At 40.0% G+C, this 20,094-nt stretch overlaps 1 protein-coding gene across 3 annotated transcripts in view; it reads left to right on the forward strand.

Annotated features, from left to right (window-relative positions):
- The window catches only part of Fam107b (family with sequence similarity 107 member B), a 198,674-nt gene that overhangs the window by 136,412 nt on the left and 42,168 nt on the right, over positions 1-20,094 (forward strand). The window contains exon 2 of one of the 3 annotated variants that reach the window (XM_071599954.1): positions 6,438-6,560. The exons of the other annotated variants lie outside the window; for them this stretch is intronic. The gene's annotated coding sequence lies outside the window, so the exon portion shown is untranslated. The remainder of the gene's footprint in view (positions 1-6,437; positions 6,561-20,094) is intronic. 3 annotated transcript variants of the gene reach the window in all.

The raw sequence follows: 20,094 nt of genomic DNA on the forward strand, positions 1-20,094 counted from the left end.
GAATGAATAGTAGTCACTCCCCATTAACTTTCTCCTTTTACCCCAAGTGCCCCTTCCCTGGGCAACCATTAATGATACAAATCTATGGATTTCCCTGTTCTGTATCTTTTGTGTAAATGAAATGAATAATAAAAACCCTAGATGATGAATGGATAAAGAAAATGTGGTATATATACACAATGGAATATTACTCAGCCAAAAAAAGAATGACTTTATGAATTGCTGGTAAATGGATGGATCTAGAGACTATCATGATAAGTAAAATAAGCCAGTTCCCAAAAACTATGCACTCTTAAGATAGATATGTGTGTGTGTGTGTGTGTACACACACACACACACATATATACACAAAAATGTACATATACACCCATATACATTTTTACATACATACAAAAGATATATATTTTAGATGTAAAATGAATATATATACGTGTGTGTGTTTATATATATTTTTTTAAACTGCAAGCTCTAATCTATTATAAATAAGGTGGGTGGGAAGTAATGTATTACCTAGAATAATTATTTAAATACTTAGTTATTTCACTTGGATTCTTAGTCTTAAAAAAACTTTCAGGTGATGGATGCTTCAGGTCTTACAAGATGGAGAGCAGGTTTGCTATTTTCTTTTGATAAGTGCCCCATGTGAACTCAAAAGTTTAAACATTTTCTTTGATTAGTCTTTAAAAAAAAATCACTATTTGTCCTTCAAATACTTGAAAACATCACTGAGAAGTTGATAGTGGAGGAATCTGGGATCTCCCATACTTTCTCTTGTGTTCTCTCCCCTGCTCTTGGAGTTGAGATTTCCTAAAGTCAGGTAACTGGGGAGGAATTGAGAGAAGACGCCCTCTGGCAATGGGAAGAGGTGGCTGGTATTGCTTTTCTGAGGGTTAACCTCTTGTTTCCTAAGCCCCCCTCCTTTTCTTTATTCCTGCTGCCCATAGAGAACCCAGTGTGCTGGCCCAGAGGCATTTTTTCTAGTTACCTATATTAAATGAGCATACTGATTGGGGGAGAACCAGGAGACCCCAATAATTTCCACGTGGTTTGTACTCTGATCCCTGATTTTAAACAACTTGTGATAAAGTAAACAGTTGGTTTTGCAGCTATACATATACAGGCCCAGAGGAGGTTTGTTTTGTTTGCTTTAAACGTCTCCAAGTTGCAGTTCTTCATGTGCTTCCTGTTTCATACTTACAGCTGAAATATGTGAATCTTGGTACCAAGTCTGTTTTTTTTTTTCTTTCTTCTATTTCATTTACGCTAGAAACTAAACAGCTTGCACGCAGCCCGGAACATGTTGCATACATGTGCTTAATGGTGAACCATAGAACAGAGTTGACTAATTTCAAAAACTGCCTATTTATAGCTGCTTTGGAATAATTGTCAGATGGTGCTCTCTGCTAACATCATGTGGATTAATATGGCTTTTTAAATGGAGATAATTTTTTTTTAACTCATGGATGATTCATTTGGTAGTCTTCTAATCACATCCCGTGATCTCTCTGAAGTGTGTCACTCTAGTAATGCACCCATAATTGAAGTCTTCAGTAATTGTAATAAGATTGAGTGCAATACTGAGTTTATAATTCTGAGGTTGCAGACAAAACTGAAATCTGGGACTGCTGAGTTACACAGACAGAGGTGCCTTAGTGCATGTCTGGGACTAGAACTTTCTTGACTTCTCACTTAATAGAGTTCCCCTTGTTCTCACTGATCCTGCCTCACCCCACCTATCTACCCCACATGCTGGCACTTGTCACCACAAAAGAATAAAAACAAGAACAGGAAACAGAACTTCCTAGTTACCAGGATGATGGCAAGAATTTTATTGTAGAGAGAGAGAAAACAAAAAAGAATGTTTAAAATTCTGCCACCCTCAAACATTATTTTTGTTTGATGTGTGTTTAAGAAAAAGTCTTGTTCATACTAATAGAAAGTCCAAAAAGCATTAAGCATTAAAAATAGTTACTTATGTCATAAACAAAGGCTTAGACATTTATTTAAATGGATAAGAACTATTTTTGCTGACTGTTGCTGTTGTCTACATTTTGACTTCTAGGACTAAGCATCTTCCTATGATTGAATAATATATGCATTCTTTCCAAATAAACATGAGAGACTATAATTCTATAAATTAAGGAGAATAAAGACAAAAATCTCCCCCATTTATGGAAGATTGCTTCCATAAAGATTGCTTCTTACATGCCAGGACTATGGGCTTTTGCAATTGTATGTTATTTATTAGTTCTGACATGGGTATACTAGAAAGAATGTGAATGTTATGCTGCATAGATGTGGTTCCCTCTTTTACTTCTTTGAGCTCAAGTTTTCTCATCCCTACACTGTGTCACCATGCTAAAACACAAGTATTAACAAATATTAGTGCCCACCTTGTGTGCGCTCCCCCTAAATTGGTATCTCAATATGATGTCATACATGATTATTGACATGCTGACCCAGTAGGAGACTCAGTTCCATTAGGACTCAGTTAGAAAGAATTAGGTCCAGGTTTGGGGTGGATGCCTGTTTCATTGGTATCATTGCATGGGCCTTTTGCTCCTGAAGTTATAAGCATTGGTAGAATATAGAGATGGGCTGGGAGGGTAGGGGTAGAGGGCCCAAACTGGAGCTCTGTCCAAATTCTAATTGCAGAATGGAGGGGACACCTCTGCATGCAAAGGTATGGGTTGCTTTTAGTTATTTGGGGTGCTATAAAAAATAAAGACTGAGTAGTGTAAATAGCCACCATTTATTTCTCAGTTTAGAGGCTAAGAAAGCTAAGATTAAAGTTTTGAGGGGTTCAGGGTGGGGCCTGCTTCCTAGTGTGTAGATGGCCCTCTTGCTGTTTCCTCAGTGGTAAGAGGGACCTTCTCTTTCCTGTCCCTTTTAAGGATACTAATCCCATTCATGAGGGCTCCTGTTTTAGGAATTTGTTACTTTTTCAGAGCCCCAATTCCAAATGCCATTGCTTTGGGCATTTGGAGCAAAAGGCCCATTGCTTTGGGGGTTAGGGTTTAAATACATGAATTTTGGGGTAGACACAAATAGCGCTGGCCAGAATGAGCAGAGATTTAGAGTCTATGGGCTGGCATGTTTCTGTAGAGAAGGTATATCTTTAATGGCCCAGAACTGGAAATAAGGAGGATTGAGTGGTAGAAGTGACAATGTGTGGGTCAGGAATCTAAACTAGTAGACATGAGAAAATCAGGTCAGGAGGTCACCAGTAATCAGGAGTGGACAGTGATGCTGAATAAGTGTTCTTGACTAGCTGGTTTGTGGCTTTGTGTGCTCCTTTAATGCAGGAACTGATTTTTGGGTGAGGGCAACCTCACACTTCCAAGCAAGCAGGTCAGCTGTCAGTGGCAGGAGGACAGCCAGGGAGAGCACACCACTTCTTTTGTTGGGATGAACCTAGTCCAGGTGTAATTACTGACTGAGCCTTCATCCACTCTCACAAAGTGACCTGCTGTGGTTGGTAAATAACACAGGCATTCTACATACATGTACTTGGTTGTAGAAGTACTTGTATGCTTGTGCATGAATGAAGCTCCTAACTGAAGATATTTTTTCGTGTGTGTGTGTGTGTGTGTGTGTTATGGGGATTGAACCCAGGGGTGCTCTACCACTGAGCTACACCTCCAGCCTTTTTTTTTTTGCTTTGAGCAGGATCTCACTAAGTTGTTGAGGCTGGCCTTGAACTCATAATTCTCCTGCCTCAACTTCCCACCTCACTGGGATTACAGGCCTGCACTACCACAAGTGACTGAAGCTTTGACCAACAAGGGGAGTCTATACTGAGTTCAAGGTTTACCTGTCTCATGGGAGAAGTTTGGCAGCTTTCTCTGATTACTATTGTTTGAACTTAAATATTCTGCATTATACTTTGCAGAACTTTTTCTCTTGATTCATATTTTATATGACTGTTTTGGTAAGCTAATACTGTCAACTGCTGTGGACTTGGCACATTGCAGCATCTGTAATTGTATATCTTTGCCTTGAGTCCCTTGGAGATGGTAGTCTTCTTTCCTGGGGGCTCCCCAGAGTACAGTAGCTTCACCAAAGTGTTGTGGCAGGGACTGATGAGAGAAGGGTGTGGGGGAGAGGAGGAGAAGGAGCTTCTCCTTCTTTCACTTGTTAGCCTGGTTAGAGGTAGCTTGGCAAGTCTTATTTTCCTTGACTCCCAAAATATGTTATGTGAGGGAGTGAAGCTTGCTAAGGTGGGGTCCAGGGACCAGAGTGCCATCATGGAGCTAATGTCATTGCAGAGAGCACCACATGTGCATGTCTTGTTTCCTTAAAGGAAGGGAGAGCTGAGGTTCTTCCTTGAATTTCCACACTAACTGTTTTATTTGGATACTAGCATCTGTAGGCCATCATAGTGTCTGGACTCCTTTGTTCCTAGTGAAATGGACCGAGAGGCTCTGGGACTTGAATGCAGGGGGTTGAGAGGGCATAGCTGTCATCTGGAGAGTGCTTTTCCATCTTGGGCTTTTCCTGTAGTCACTTGATTATGCACTATGGTTTTCCATGTTGGAAACTCTGAGGACAGGAACTCTGTCATCCTAGTCTCTGTGTTCCCTGTAGGTCCTTCAGGAAGTAAGTACTTCTACATAAGTAATTGCTGCCATTCTGAGCCCAGCACTGATCTACTAACTGGATTCAGACTTAGGCTTGCTGTGTATTTCCACGGGGATGGGTGGTCTTCATAAAGTCACTTTGCTTGGCCTCCTTGGCCAGTCTGTTCAGCATCTAGGATCTGTCAGAGTAGCTGTGAATTCCTTTCAAAAGACAGCATTTACCTCTACTTTTGTATCATTTTAGTCTGTTTCCTAAACTCAGAACCCTTTTTTCTAAGGATTTACCTTGAAACACACACATAAATGATAGCAGATCCTTGAAGGGGAAGCTTTGTCTGCACTTAATAGCATGACCCCTGCTGCAGATCCCAAGAAGTGGCTCTGGTAGTAGCTGGAGTATCCCAGAAAGGTTGAAGTACAGCAGACCCTTCTGTGGTGGATGAACTTGGGCTTCTTTCTCTGCCTCTGTAGCTTCCTTTCAGTGGTGAACTTCTCCACTTCCTTCACAGCAGCTGACATTGGAAAGTAATGCACACACTGGTTGGGCTGAGCCTGTTCTTATCCCCTGTCCCCACCCACCCTATCTTTATGATTTGGGTGGGGTGACATGTCCGGCCACAACTTCCTCGACCCCATTCTAAACAAAACAAAGTGAGAACTAGCTGTGCTACATGTTTGTGATCTCCCATAGGTTAAAAATATATACATAAAAACGTAGATGGACAGCTGGCAAATGGTGGTTGTGTGCCTGGGAAGGTGCGTTTGTGTCCTGTTTTCATAGTTCTGTGGTCTGTGCTGTAGTTCCACATTTCATGTTACTTGTCAGTAACATGAGTGGGTTCTCTGCAGTATATTTAGCTCTGGCTTACATATAGCTCCATGAAGAGTCCTCCTGCTTTCTGGCTCTTAAACAGTAGGCTCTCTTATTAGCTAAATGGAAAAGGATTGTCCTCCCCTCTCTAATCTGGGTAACTTCTGAGAGATGAATAATTTTTCTTACCACTTTCTTTAAATTGAGTTGTAGTAACTGGTTCTATGTCACACGCCTTGTAATCTCAGCTACTTGGCAGGCTGAAGCAGGAGGATTATAAGTTTGAGGCCAGCCAAGGCAACTCAGCAAGATACCATCTTTAAAAAAAAATTTGACAAGTAATGTTATTTGACTCTGGAATTAGATTGCTTGCACCCACCTTCAGGAACTGTAGCTCACTACTTTTGTGATCTTGGGCAAGTGAGTTACATGCCTGATTGTTTCCTTAGCAGTAAAATGAGGCTAATAATAGTGCCCTTGATGAATTTTACAGTTGCATTAGCTGTGGATCTTCATAGAGTGAGCATTCAATAAAACACTAAAAGAATGTGGGTATGTTATTGATAGTGTCTGTCTTGAAGCTCTGGTACTGTTTTTAGGATTGTCTCCTAGAATTATGGCCACAATTTATTCTCTCCTCTCAGTCAGAGCAATGCCAGGCACAGTTAGATGTTTCCTGGGAACATCCTGATGGCCTGATAAGGCTGTGGCAGGGCATTGCTTTAAGAATCTTTCAGATGAGTTGGTTTCTAGTACATTCAGTATCTTGGAACTCTTGACTTAATTGCTCCTACAATTGTGGGGTGAGTCCAAAGCTGGTCTTACTCATTCTCCCTTTCCTCCCATTTCCAAACACTTTCCTCCTTGTACTCAGCTGCACCCATGTTGGTTGACCCATTGTGGTTTCCCTAAACTGTCAAGCCAGTGCCTGTCCAAGACATTTTGGGTTCTGCAGATTCCTCTCTGGAAAGCTCTTACCAACATGCAGAGGCCTCTTGGCACCTGTGTGAGCCCAGCCCTTTGACTCTACTTTGTTTTTCTTTTAGCACTTCACCAGAGACACTGCAAATAGCTGTGTGACCTTTGTTTTGGGGTGCCTTCCTCTGCCCTGGCCTGCCACTCAAACATGAATCTCATGAAACAGTGATCTGGACATGCCTGGCCTGGAGGTAGAGATTTGGTTTTGCTCTTGCTGAAGTTCATTGTAAACACAGGTGTCCTTCAGTCACACTGCTTCTCATCTCCCCACAGCAACACAGAGTAAGAGGTTTTAACCTCTGAGGATAGCTGAATCCTTTGTCTTCTCAATAAACTGGCAGAAGGAAATGATATTTGGGAAGAAATTCTAAAGACTACATTATTTCAAGTTTCATCTTGCTTATGAAGTTAGGATCCTGGGAATCCAAATATGGGGATCCAGTTAGCATTTCTTTTTTTTAAAAAAAATTTTTTTTAGTAGTTTGTGGATATAATACCTTTATTTAATTTATTTGTTTTTATATGGTGCTGAGGACTGAACCCAGTGCCTCACACGTTCCAGGCAAGCACTCTACCATTGAGCCACAACACAGTCCCCCAGTTAGCATTTCTTTTCAGTGAATTAAAATAAATTAAAGGCCTATGCCTTTGCCCTTCTTCTTGTGCACATGGAGCACATTGTTCCTTATTCTGGGTTCAATGTGGGAAACTTATTTTAGATTATCATGCTATGATATTTTTTTTTCTTTCCCTTGGGAAAATGGAATGCTAATCATTTTACTGAGAACATGTAACTTTTTTGGTTCTGACTACTGTGAAGCTCAAAACATATTTAATACTCAGATCTGGGAATTATGTAGTTCTACTATTCTGACTTTTGCTGTTTCTTCAGAAGAGTACTTTGACTTTATAATTTTTGTTTTATTTACCTAATTGCTTATATGACTTTTATTTTAAGGAAAGTACCAAAGAGCACAAAGCAGTTTTATCTCCTCTCATCTCCTAATATGAGGTATTAAGCAGCAATTTGGCTTTGAAATTCTGTTGCCCTTTTGAGGTTTTAATTTGGGTAATTCTACTGACATGAATTTCTGTGTTTGCTTAGGTAGAATTTCCATTTTTTTGGCTGATAAGCACAGGGTAGTAATTTTAGGATTGGTACTAGCTGGATAGGGAGGTGAGAATTTGTAATTAATCACAGTACCCTTTCCATATGAATCTCTCACTGGTTTTATCTGGTTTATTCCATTTATGAGATTTTGGTTACTTTTCAGCAAAATGGTTTCAGTATGAGTGTTTCAGGCAAACCAGATAACTGGTTTTTGAGTATTAAAATATAACTGTTTAAGCATTGGTATTTCCAAAGGACTACAGTTTTGTTTTTTTTTTTTTAAATCCAGTATCTTAGTGCCTTCCTTTGTTCAAAGAATCCCATTAGTTGCTGTGGCTGTTTGCAAATGGTGCTTAAATGTCTGAACCTACCTTGGAAAAGTTGACATTGTCGTTAGTTTTCAGGGCTGGGGCATAGCTCAGTGGTAGAGTGCATGCTTAGCATTGGAGAGCCCTGGGTTCCATCCCCAGTACCACATTAAAAAATAGATACACATGGTTTTCAAAGTTGGAGTGTGAAATTGGTAACTATTTGGGGAGCAAATTAAAGAAACATCTTATAAAAATCAGTTTATTTGCTTTAGGTAGTTGTAAACTGCAGGTGAGTTAAATTGCAGTTTTCTTTAGACTGAATTTTTATTCCGTCATTGCCTCTCCTCTGCAGTGATTTATCAGGCATGATGCACATATTTCTCATCTCCATTCTTCTTTATTTCAGTCTCTTCTAACATGGTTGTATTTTTCTTTTGTTGAACAGGAGTTTTTAAATGATTTTTTCCCCTGTGATCAAGGTGCAGTTTGTGAAGTTTTGTTGTCTTCGGAGTAGCTTCTTGACTGTGGGAGCTGTGACCTAAGCTGTGACTACTGTCACTCTATAAATGGGACCAGAAAGTGAACACAATTTGGCAAGATCCCATCTCTGAGCTTGTCTGAGATGGATTCTGTTTCCCCAGTGAGGACTTGTCATATTTATAAGCCAGTGATATTATTTAAGAATCTCAACAGAAAATGTGTATCCATGATAGGGAAGAAACTTGTTTATTTTAGTTTTTTTTCATCATCTTTTTAATTTTGAGAAAATTAATCAAGAGTTTTGGCAAAGTAAAAACAGGTGACTATAGTTGGATTGAGTTTGTGGAATGTATTAAGTTTACTAATGTTTATTAAACTCCTTAGGAAAATAGCATTGTGGGCACAAATAAGCATACAGAGTATTTGCTCTCAGGGACCTTCCATGTCAATGGGGAGTGAAGGTTCATGCTTAGAGTCAGCATTGAATGTTAAAGGAGTAGTCATATATTGTGCTTTGGAGGCAAAGGTGTTACCACTTTGCTTAATGAACTTTTCCTGATTGAAAGAAGGTTTTGTATTGACATTTGTTTTTGGCTTGTGACAAAAGAGATTTATTTCTCATAGTTCTAAAGGATGGAAAGTCCAAGGTCAAGGTGCAGTCAGATTCAGTCTCTTAACTCTGACTTCACAAGTTGGAAGGGGTGGTGGTGGGGTCTCTTTCAAGTCTCTTTTCTAAAGGAAAGAAATCTCATTCTCTTGAAGTCTCTATCCCTACAACCTCATTCCCTCTAAAAGTCCCCCACCTCCCAACACCATCATCTTTTTGTTTTAAATTATTTATTTATTCTAATTTGTTATACATGATGGCAGAATCCAATTCATTTCATATTTCACAATTAGAGAAATGCAAATCAAAACTACTCTAAGATTTCATCTCACTCCAGTCAGAATGGCAGCTATTAAGTATACAAACAACAATAAGTGTTGGCGAGAATGTGGGGAAAAAGGTACATTCATATGTTGCTGATGGGGTTGCAAATTGGTGCAGCCAATCTGGAAAGCAGTACGGAGATTCCTTGGAAAACTGGGAATGGAACCACCCTTTGACCCTGCTATCCCACTCCTCAGTTTATACCCAAAGGACTTTAAAACAGCATACTACAGGACACAGCCATATCAATGTTTATAGCAGCACAATTCACATTAGCTAAATTATGGAACCAACCTAGATGCCCTTCAGTAGATGAATGGATAAAAAAATGAGATATATGTACACAATGGAACATTACTCAGCATTAAAAGAGAATAAAATCATGGCATTTGCAGGCAAATGGATTAAGTTGGAGAATATAATGCTAAGTGAAGCAAGTCAATCGCAAAAAACCAGGGCTGGAGAATGGGTCTGACTTGTTGCATACACCATATATTGTCACAGCCCTCAGTGAGGGAGCTGCTTTGTAAACATTAATTAGCTTTCATAAATATTTTAGTTAATTCCTATGGAGGGTATTTGCTTTCAAATAGAGGAACTGATTTTTTATGTGCAACTGAATTTTACTTTGCTTCTGGAGACAGCATGTTCCCTGGGTCTGGAAGGGTCGTAACTGGTACCAGAATTGGTATGGTTTGTTTTCATCGTTTGCTCTAGTTTCCATGCCATATGAGGTCATTCAGTTGCCCAGAGTTCCCGCTTTCTGAAGTTGCTTCAGCTTCTCTCTTTGAACTTGACTGTTTGATTTCCAGAAAGAGTATGTATCAAGAAAAGCCAAGGACTGCTTCACCACTCTGAGGAACTACCATTGTAAGGAGGTATATTCTTATTCTGATCCTTTTATTTGTTGCTTGCAAATCTCTTAAGAATTAGATCTTTAACATTTTGTTAGTAAAAGCCTGGTAGGTGACAGGTGTGGAAGTATTTCCTAGGCAAGATTTTCCCTTGCTAAAGGATGACTTTTCAAAACCTTGAACATTTATGATTAAAACAGAAAAAACAGAATGTGTATATGAGCTAAGTATAAATGCTGGGGTCTTCTTGTGGGCTGCTAAATAATCTAGTCATTCATTAGAAATTGTGTGAACTTAGTCTTGTGATACTGAGTATCAGGTATTATGTCTTCGCCAGGAAGAGAGCTTTAATAATAGGTTGTGTCTTTTACAGTAGTGTGCCAATTCTTTTTTCCCTATGTTTTCTTCAAATGTCCAACCATGCCTGACAAACCAGGGATGAGTTGCCCTTTGCTTGTTTTTTTTTAAAAATCTTATATCTCTATTATATTACTCGTGCTTTTAAGTGTCTAGGATCCTGATGGTTCAACTGTGTGTTTTCTTTGATGATTTCCATTTCCAGTAAAATGTGACTATCCAGTGATGGTCATAGGACTGAGATATATTTTGAAGTGCTTTGTCATAGTCTGAATGTTTATGTTCCCCATTTGTATGTTGATATCCTAAACCTGGTGTGATGACATTTAAGAGATGGGAATTGGGAAGTGATTAGGTCATGAGTGGGGGAGACCTTGTGAATGGCAACAGTGCCCTTGAAGAAGAGATGGAGTGCTTATTGTCCCTCTGCCATCCATCACACGAGGATACAGTGAGTGGACAGCTGCCAGCCAGAAGGCAGGTCCTCACCAGATGCTGGTTCTATTGGCATTTTCACCTTGGACTTCCCATCATTCAGAACTGTGAGATATAACTATTGTTGTTTAAAATACCCAATCTATGATAATTTTTGCAATAGTATCCCAAGATGACCAAGTCCTGCTGCATATTAGCAAAATAGCACTTGATTTGAAATTGTTTTGCTCATTGTCTTTACCTTCTCCTTAGTAGTTGTAGATATTTCAAAAAACAAAAACCCAAGTGAGCCCAACCCAGCGCTTTGCTGCTCCCTGAGTCCACTGCTTTTTACTGCTTGATGGTATCAGGAGAGTGTCTTCAGCATCCACAATGGCAGTGGTATTTTAGCCCCTGTTAATATCTGTCTAATAAGAAAAGGGATTTTGATGTTTTCCTTCATCCTGGTATAATAATTTCATGGGGCTTTGAGTTTTCCTGCTACATACACTTTTACCCCCTTTTCTGCCTGGTCTAGTGTGCACAAACATTTGGTGGAAATGTAATGTTGATCTAGAGAAATTTTTTTTTTTAAGGTAGGTACATTTGCAATGTCTTTTCACTTGAGAAAAAATATGAGTTACTCTCATTAACATTAAGTAATCATCTACCTTGCATGCATTTATATTTATTTACATAAAAATAAAATTTTCAATAGCAGTGATAAATGCCTTCTTAAGAAACACTGGCTTAACATGTGAACTCTTTATAAAAGAATATATTTTCTTGGGGCTGGGGTTGTGGCTCAGTGGTAGAATGCTTGCCTAGCACATGTGAGGTCCTGGATTTGATCCTCAGCACCACATAAAAATGAAATAAAGGTATTGTGTCCACCTACAACTAAAAAACAAAATTTAACAAATATCTTTATTTTATTTATTTATTTTTATGTGGTGCTGAGGATCGAACCCAGAGTCTCGCATGTGCTAGGCAAGCACTCTACTGCTGAGCCACAATCCCAGCCCCCAAAATAAATATTTTTTAAAAAGAATATATTTTCTTTCTGTAGCTAATGACAGTCATTTTCTAATAAATATTTATTGATAACCCTTAGAAAATAGACTTAGCAGGTGGCACTTCTGTTCCATTTTTTGTGTTCTGGTTTGTGATGCTTCTTTCTGCTTGTCTAGCCTGCCTGGATGGTAGTGGGCTGAGGTGGGGACATGTGCTTCCCCAGGACCAAGGGAAACCATGAGCGCACAAGTGAGAGGTAGCAGGACCCCGCCTTGAGGGGTAGGAGAAAGAACTTGGCTATGTGACAGGAGATCGAGGACCCCAGGAGGCAGAGGGCCCCTGATGTGCCTTACCTTTCCCTTGACCTGTGAGCTTACTCCACCTCTGTGTTAGGTTAGGGCCCTGCACCCCCAGGCTGACTGAACTATTTCCATCTTGCCCAAAACTCATCTGAAAGTACTGCATATATTTTTCCTAAAAAGTTTTTCCTGGAATAATGTTTTATTGTTGAGTCTTTATAGTTTCCCTAAGACAAATTACCAGATGGTACAATCTTAACATATGTACATCTGTGCAAATAAGCACAAACACACAGTGCAAATTATAAGAGTACAAAATACAACTCATCATAATACATACCCTCCTTTTCTTTCTTGGCTTTTATTGTCAAGAAATATTGTCTACACTCTGTATTTCTCTATTACTGGCAGTTGTCATATCTGTAAAACTATGAGAATTTTTTGGATTCCGTCGTGCCAAACACGTCATTAGTGAAAGATGAGGGATTTAAGGATACTCAGGGTTGGACAAAGGTTGAATAAAAAGAGAAAGAGGATGCTGATGTGTGAAGCAGACATAGGAGAATAGAGTTCCAAGAGGTGGGGATGGTTAGATGAGGACCAAGGAGTGAATTCCCAAGCTTAGAAAATTCCTCTTTTCTCCGGGATGAATTTGTCTTTTCACCAAATAACAGTTTCCAGTGTGTTGAAATATGGCTATGCTTTATGTCCCACAGACAGTGAGGGACACCAGATCCCTGGTAGATGCCATTTACTGCATCACCAACCAGTGGTCCCCCAGATCATGTGGGTGCAGCCCTCCTCCATCTGCTCTGTGTCCTTCCCACCATCATCTCCTGTTTGGGTTCCCCCATCCCTAAGAGCTCCTAGGACAGCTGTATGTGTTCCCCTCTGTCCCCATGCACTCCCTGTTCTTCCAGGCCCTTCCACTTATGTTCCTCTTCTGCTCTGTGTTGATCAGCCAGCTCTCCTGTCTTCTCCCTGAGCGTCTTCCCTCTTAGTCCTACCTAAAAGCCTTTCTGAGTTTGCTGCTATCCGGACAGCCTTGTGAGTGGAGAGTGCCCCATCTCCCACCCCTGGGAGTACTCTGGAGTCTGGAGGCAAGAAATGATTCAGATCATTCCTCTCCTACTCCCTGCTTCTTTCAGGCTCATTTCAATCATATTGTGTCTTCTTTTCCTCAGTGGTATCCTCTGTTGGTCCTGGATCCTCATTTATTGAACACCTGGCACTGAATTATAGCCTAATGCTCCAGATGTTTGTTCAAGCTCACAGGGTGATTCGAGTCTAGCCAGAACTGGAGGACCCGCAGCCTCAGTTTACCTGGAACTCAGTGGGTGCTGGAGCAGTCTTGGGAGTGAAGGATTGCTCAGGATATGGGACTTTCAGTGCCCAAACCATGTTGAGTGGATCATCCTAAAGAATCATTATTGCAGCTCTTGATAATATTAGGAACTGCTTCTGCTCTGAAATTCACAGTCTGTCCTTAAGTTTTATTCAACCTAACGAATAGGTTCTTGCCCTACAGGCTGGTTTCCAGCCCCTTGCTCCCCCCACACGTATATCCCTACCTGCTCCACATGTCCAGTTCCATGGCCAGCACTCTAGCTGTGCCTTGTCAACACACTGACACACCTCTGTCTGCTGTCTTGGTTCAAGCCAGCCCTGGAGGGTTGGGCCGCCCACACATGCCTGTATCTGATGGCCCAGTCCTGCCAGAGAAAGTTACATAGATTCCTCTATAAAATCCTGTTCCTACCCACCAGCCTCAATACTTCCTGGAAATAAACATTTTCCTTATCACACTCTCTCTCCATAATGATTTTTTCAACCTTCTTGGCACTTCTTAACTCTCAAGTCTCATTCTCAGCCCCATCTCTCCTTGTCTGTGGTTCTCAGCAGATGATCTTTCTATCACAAATAGATGGTTAGATGACGCCATTGTCTTTCCTACCCATGGCCCCTTTGAAAATCTGCATTTTTCTGTTTATATAAGTGAAAGAGGAACCCTCTCACTTTCTAAAAATCAGCTTCTCCACCCCATCCTTTCTCACCTGTTTCAACCTCTCTGTGCTGGTGTTTCCTTCTCTTAGTGTTTATGGGCTCTGGTTCCCTTCCATCTTAGGATCCAAGCAGAACAGAACTAACAGTGGCAAACCAAGCCTCACCTCCTCCTTTAGCTGCTACCTTCTCTCCTCTCCCCTTGGTTAAACTCAGTTAAACTTGGTTGTCCTGCTTTCTAACTTGCACTACTTACCTATTGCTGCATAACAAATGATCACACAACAGCTCACACATCACTTATCTCAGAGTTCCTATGAGTCAGAATAACAAAATAAAACAAGTATGGATATTTGTGCAGATCTTTAATAGTTTTTTTAAAAATGAAAACTGTTTTCCAAGTCAAAAAGAATTTAGTGAAAAAAGTACTGTTTTCCTTTTGGGAAGCCTGTTTTATTATAATCAGCTTTAATAGAAAATAGTTGTCTTCCCATACCTTCTTCTGTATTCAGTCTGTGTGGTGGGTGGTTTTGGTTGCAGCATATGCAGAAGATTCAGCCTCACACAGATATGTGAGTGGTAAGGCCTAGGATAACTGAAATTCAGATTTGAATTACCTTATGGTTCCTTTTGATATCCCACTAAACTTGGAGAGTGGGTAGTGTCTTAAAGGTTAGCCACAGTATGGATGCTGAAAATCAAAACAGTAGTCTTTTTCTCCTTTGTTACATTAAAATCAATTGCATTTTGAATAGAACAATAGAGAATATTAAGTCATTTTTAACACATCCATATAATGAAATATTACAAAATAATTAAGTATTCTATTATAGGTGATATGTTTGCAAATGCAATAAGTTGTCTATTCAGTGTGAATCTTAATTTTTCCTTAACAATTAAAAGAGGTATATATTCATATTAATTGAAAGGAAATATGTTAAAATATGAATACGTTTAGTAGTATAGTCATTGGTGGCATTTTATTTTCTTTATACTTTTCTCTTTTTCCCAGTTTTGTATAATTAGCACTTTGCTTCTAAAATCAGGGGAACATTTTTTTTAAAAAAAAGAGAAATAAGTATATCTGTTGAACTGATTGCTTATCCATAGGCTGCTGTATACAGGAAAAACTCCAGCATTTCCTACTGAAGTAGAAATACTGTTTCCCTCCTTGTGTTTTTATTTATTTTATTTATTTTTATGGCTGTCCTGAGTTTGAAGATTTTTCCTTTTAATAGCAATTCATTGATTTAGGAGAGAAACTTAAAGATTTATTTAAGCAAAATTGTAAAAGTTGAACTTTCACATACAGTGGAGACAGACTTTGCTTTTCCTCATTTCTGCGACAGCTCAGGCAGCACTGCTTCTCACCCAAGAAAAATGGCACAAGGCTGTCTTGTCTACAGTGGAGGTACAGCTGCCTTCACAGTGGAGAAAGGGGTCCTGCAAGGAGCATGCAGAGCTGCTGTTGCTGAGTCTGTTGCCAGGGGTGTGGGCCTTGCCTGCTTCTCCCTGGTCTTAGGGCTAGAAGTTGAAGTGCTTTTAGACATGCAAAAGGCAGCTCACATCTGGGGCTTAGTTCCCGCTTGCTTCTGAATTTCTAAAGGACATGTGCCTGCTTTGATGTGGCTGATGTGGTGTTCTCCTAAAGGAGCACTGCTTACAGACCTTTATCTTCTGTGGAGAGAAATCTAAATCTGATGGTGGTCTGTTTTCCTGAAAAGGGAGAGTTTTCTGTTTATGTTTCTTTTTTGACATTTCTTATGATATAATTAAGCTATTATTAAAATGTCTCCAGATGCTGTAAAGCATCCACAAAGCCTTAAGACAGAGCTTTCACCCACTACTTGTCAAAAGAAAGCTAAAAGAATCCACACCTGGATAGTTCCAGTGACTGAAGAGTGGCTTCAGTTACCGTGAGTGATGTTCACTGAGAGCACTCTCTCAAGACTGTTTCCCAAGGTTCTGGTTCACTTTGAAGCCTCACCTTTGGGCAGGAGCTACTTAATTGCATATTCTAATACAATACTGTTCTACATTAAAAGACCATTCTGTCCTCTGCTTAAAACAACCTGTGAATATTATTCTTGAGGGTATCCCTAATGGTTAAAATTGTCATCACATTTGGAAATATGCTAATTTAATTTCCATTTGATTTCAAGTTGAACATTTTGGAAAGTAGAAAATGCACTCCAGATATACCTAGTGATTTCTTTTTTTTACTGTTGAAAACACTATTTACATTTTGTTATTTTATGGGTCTGTCAGTGTCTTTTGTGTATTAGACTGAACTTAGAAGGATTTGCAGATTTAAGCTGAGGAAGGACTGAGCAGCATTATTATTTCTGTAGTAGTTTTATAAGCCTGAGCTGCAGGGTCCTTTCCCCCTGCCTGCCTATGGTATTCAGAACAAAAATCTAAAATCCTCTCATAATCTGGTTTCTGACCACTTTCCCATTTTATCATCGGTTAAATCAGGGAAATTGGTGGCAGTTATTTTACCCACATTCCTAAAACAGTTTCTACCATGCCTCCTTCCTCTTTAGGGACCTGCTACATGTGTGTCTTACTGGCCACACCACAGGTAAACCAGGCCTGATTTTGGACCCTGTGATCATGGCTCCTCTACCTTCCTAGCCTTGTCTCCTGCCACTTACCAGATGTGTCCTCCTTGCCTCAGTCAGGCTGGTGTCTCCCATCTGGGCTATAGGTCCTCCTTAGACTATCCTGCTGGGTCCTTGTCAGTGTCTTTTGTGTATTAGACTGGTGTGGCCATCACAATTGATTCTCCTTTGGTATAACTAAGCCAGTTGGCTCATATGGCAGTAAACAAATCAGCATGGCCTTTCAGGGATGTATGATTTACTTACTCTTTAGTTGGGCTCACTCAGCTCAATAGTTGAAGGTTTTTTCTCCTATTTTTTATTTACTAGCCTGGGCTCCCCTTCACATTTAGTTCTTGGTAGTTAATAAGAATTTAAACTCTCAGATTCATTTTTATTATGCCCAGCAGCATATTATTAGGACATTGATATGTTTTTAAGAATTCAGCAACAAAGTATAGACTTTATAGTTCCCCTGCTCAGCTCACCACAATTTTCCAGTGCTTCCCACATTTACCAGTAGCACAGTCCAGGGCAACTTCTCTACTTCTGAAATGGAGGAAGGAATACAATTAGGAAAATTGGGATGCAGGCACATATTGGCCAGTCTGCTTATTTTCTCCATGGACACTTTCCATTCAATTTTGGTCACTTTGTAATGATTCGAACTATACTTTTAGAAGTTATGCATTTTAGCATCTCTAGGAAGGCCAAGGTGCTGTTTCCCTTTTATGCCCTTATTTTGTATGGTGAAATTATTTAATTAGGTGACTTACATACCTTTTCACTTCTAAAAGCTAAAGAGAGCATGCCGTATTAGAATTTCCAAGTGTGTACATGTGTGAATGTTTGTACTTATACACATTGGTAGTGGAGGCAAACAACTGGACCATGATCTGAATTACAAAGCACGTGGTACATGGATGAGGGAGATTAGGGAACTGGGAGGATGATGGGCACCTGGGGAGGAGTAAGGAGGGAGTTGCCTGGACTCAGGTAGAGAGAGTGAAAGGATGAATTTAGTCTTTTTCTAAAAACAATTTTAAAAATGATTTGTTTGGCTCCAAAACAGGACGAGACAGCTATATCTCATTTTTCTTGTCTCCTAGTCTCCATTTACAAGAGATAGAATATAGTGTAGTAGTGAAGAAGCTGGTTTCCACTGCATGACTTTGGGCAAGTTGGGCTCAGCCTCTGTCAATTAGAATGTTAACATTTCCTCAAAGAACTGTTAAAGAGATTAAATATGAATATTTAAGACAATACCTGAAAGGTATTAAGGCTCAAAAGTTAAGTAGTAGTAGTAGTAGAATTAGTATTTCTGTGGGTTTTCCTTGGTATCAAGCCATCTTTGCTAAAATAGTTTCTCTTGTAAGTTTCAAACAATTGAATAGCAACAAAACAAAATGATAAAATAAAACGTTTTAATCAAGAGTTTGTGGTAGAGCATAGATGCACCCAGTAGGGAGAAACAGTTTTCCCAAGACAACTGTTTTTGCACTATCACCGATATAGGACAGATAAAAATGTTTATGCACTTTTTTTCTGTGCAAAATTTATTGAGCTGTTGTAAAACTTTAACAAATGACAGTTGAGCATTTAATATATTATAGGTCTTAGAGAAACAGTAGTACATAAAACAGAAGTGGCCCTGAACTTCATGTAGCTAAATATCCAGAGAGAAGACAATCAGATAACAAGTATCCAGCAATACATTAAGTGATTTCAGATTGGGAGAGGTGGGAAATGGACTCAGGACAGAGATCCCCAGTCAAGGGACAGGGTTAAATTGGTGAATAAGGGAGGTTGATGCTTGAGTAGAGGTGGAGTAAAGGGTGAGGATGAGCCAGTGGCAGGTGGAGGTTTGGGGTGAGAGATGGCTTAGGGACACATACTCCAAAGAAATAAGAGACACTGTTTGTTAAGGAAGAGTTTGATGTGTTCTCTAATGTGACTACAGGGTAGGGAACATTTTGGGGGGGGGAAGACTGGCATGGGAAGGTGGGAAGCAGATGTAGGATAGATGATTAGGGAGTGGAGTCTGTTCATAACAACTGCTTTGGAGAAGTTATTATGAAGTACCCTGAAAATCCCATGGGACAAAAGTCAAATCTTAGCACAAAAGTGTGGGTACTATTCATTTTTGGTGTCTGTTTGCTACTGAACTAAGAGTACCTGGGTATCTTTGAGAAGTGGCAGTGCTGGACTGGCCTCCTGAATTCTTAGCCGGAAGTTTCAATCACAGGCTGAACTGTGAAGCCAGGCCGTGGCCTGTGGCCTGAATGGCATCATGCAGAGATCCCCTGTGAAGGTACTAGTATAGAGCACAGTGTAGGATCTCAGATCAAGCCTGGAGTTGGTGCACAGCTCTGCATGGCCCTGAGCAGGGCTCTCATTAGGTAGGGATAGGACAGAGGAGGACACTGTGACCTGGGCTGATATCTGGCATGCTGAGTGCTGACTGGTTTATTTCTTTTTTCAGCTGTGGAATCCTGGCCAGGCCGGGAACAATCCAGAAACTTGGCAATCAGCACTTCTCAATCATCTATGCATTTGGGAGAAGTTACCATGGACCACTTTATCAATTGTAAATTTCTGATATCAAATCACTGGCCTCTAAAGCATTCAGTTTTGACCAGGAAGGACTCTTTGGAAAGTCTTTTTAAATTAATCATTATTATTCAAACAGTATTCTTTTCTTTCATTGAGTATGGAAAAAGGAATTTAATGCTCTGTGGCCATGGTTTGCTTTCTCTTGAGTTCTTACCGCCTCTAAGTCCCGAGAGCCCAGATACAGATATACGGGGCTGCATTGTAGGCCCAAACTTTAATATGGATTCCTATGGGTCATAGACTACTTCGGTGTCACCCTGTTATTTTGCACTATAGACAAGTAAAACACAGATTTCTCACATTTCCCTTTTCTGGGGAAGGGAGGAGTGTGGTTTTCAAAGTTCTGGGTGTAGCCTGATTGCATGGCCCAGTGTGTAGTGGGTGTGCATATATGTGTGTATTTAAATGTGTGTGTGTGCATGTTGGCATGTCTGTGTGTTAAGAATGTCTATATGTTTAGAATCACGTTGTCCCTACTCATGAGAACTTCTGATTGCCTAGGCCAGGGGCCAGGGAGGACCTGTGACTGAGGGGTGGATCACTTTCTGAAGGCACAGGGTCTGAGGGGTGGCAAAGCTGAAGTTGAGCCTGGCATTTCTATATTTCTGATGTTTGGACTTGTGCCCTGATAAGGCTACAATGTGTAGTTAATTGAAAAAGAATGGTTTAGTAACAGTTGTAATGAGGAAACACACAATGCACAATTATTCCAAGTCACTGAATTGAATCTGTTTTTC

The sequence above is a fragment of the Marmota flaviventris genome, chromosome 12 (assembly GCF_047511675.1).
Source record: "Marmota flaviventris isolate mMarFla1 chromosome 12, mMarFla1.hap1, whole genome shotgun sequence".
NCBI classification, from domain to species: Eukaryota; Metazoa; Chordata; class Mammalia; order Rodentia; family Sciuridae; genus Marmota; species Marmota flaviventris.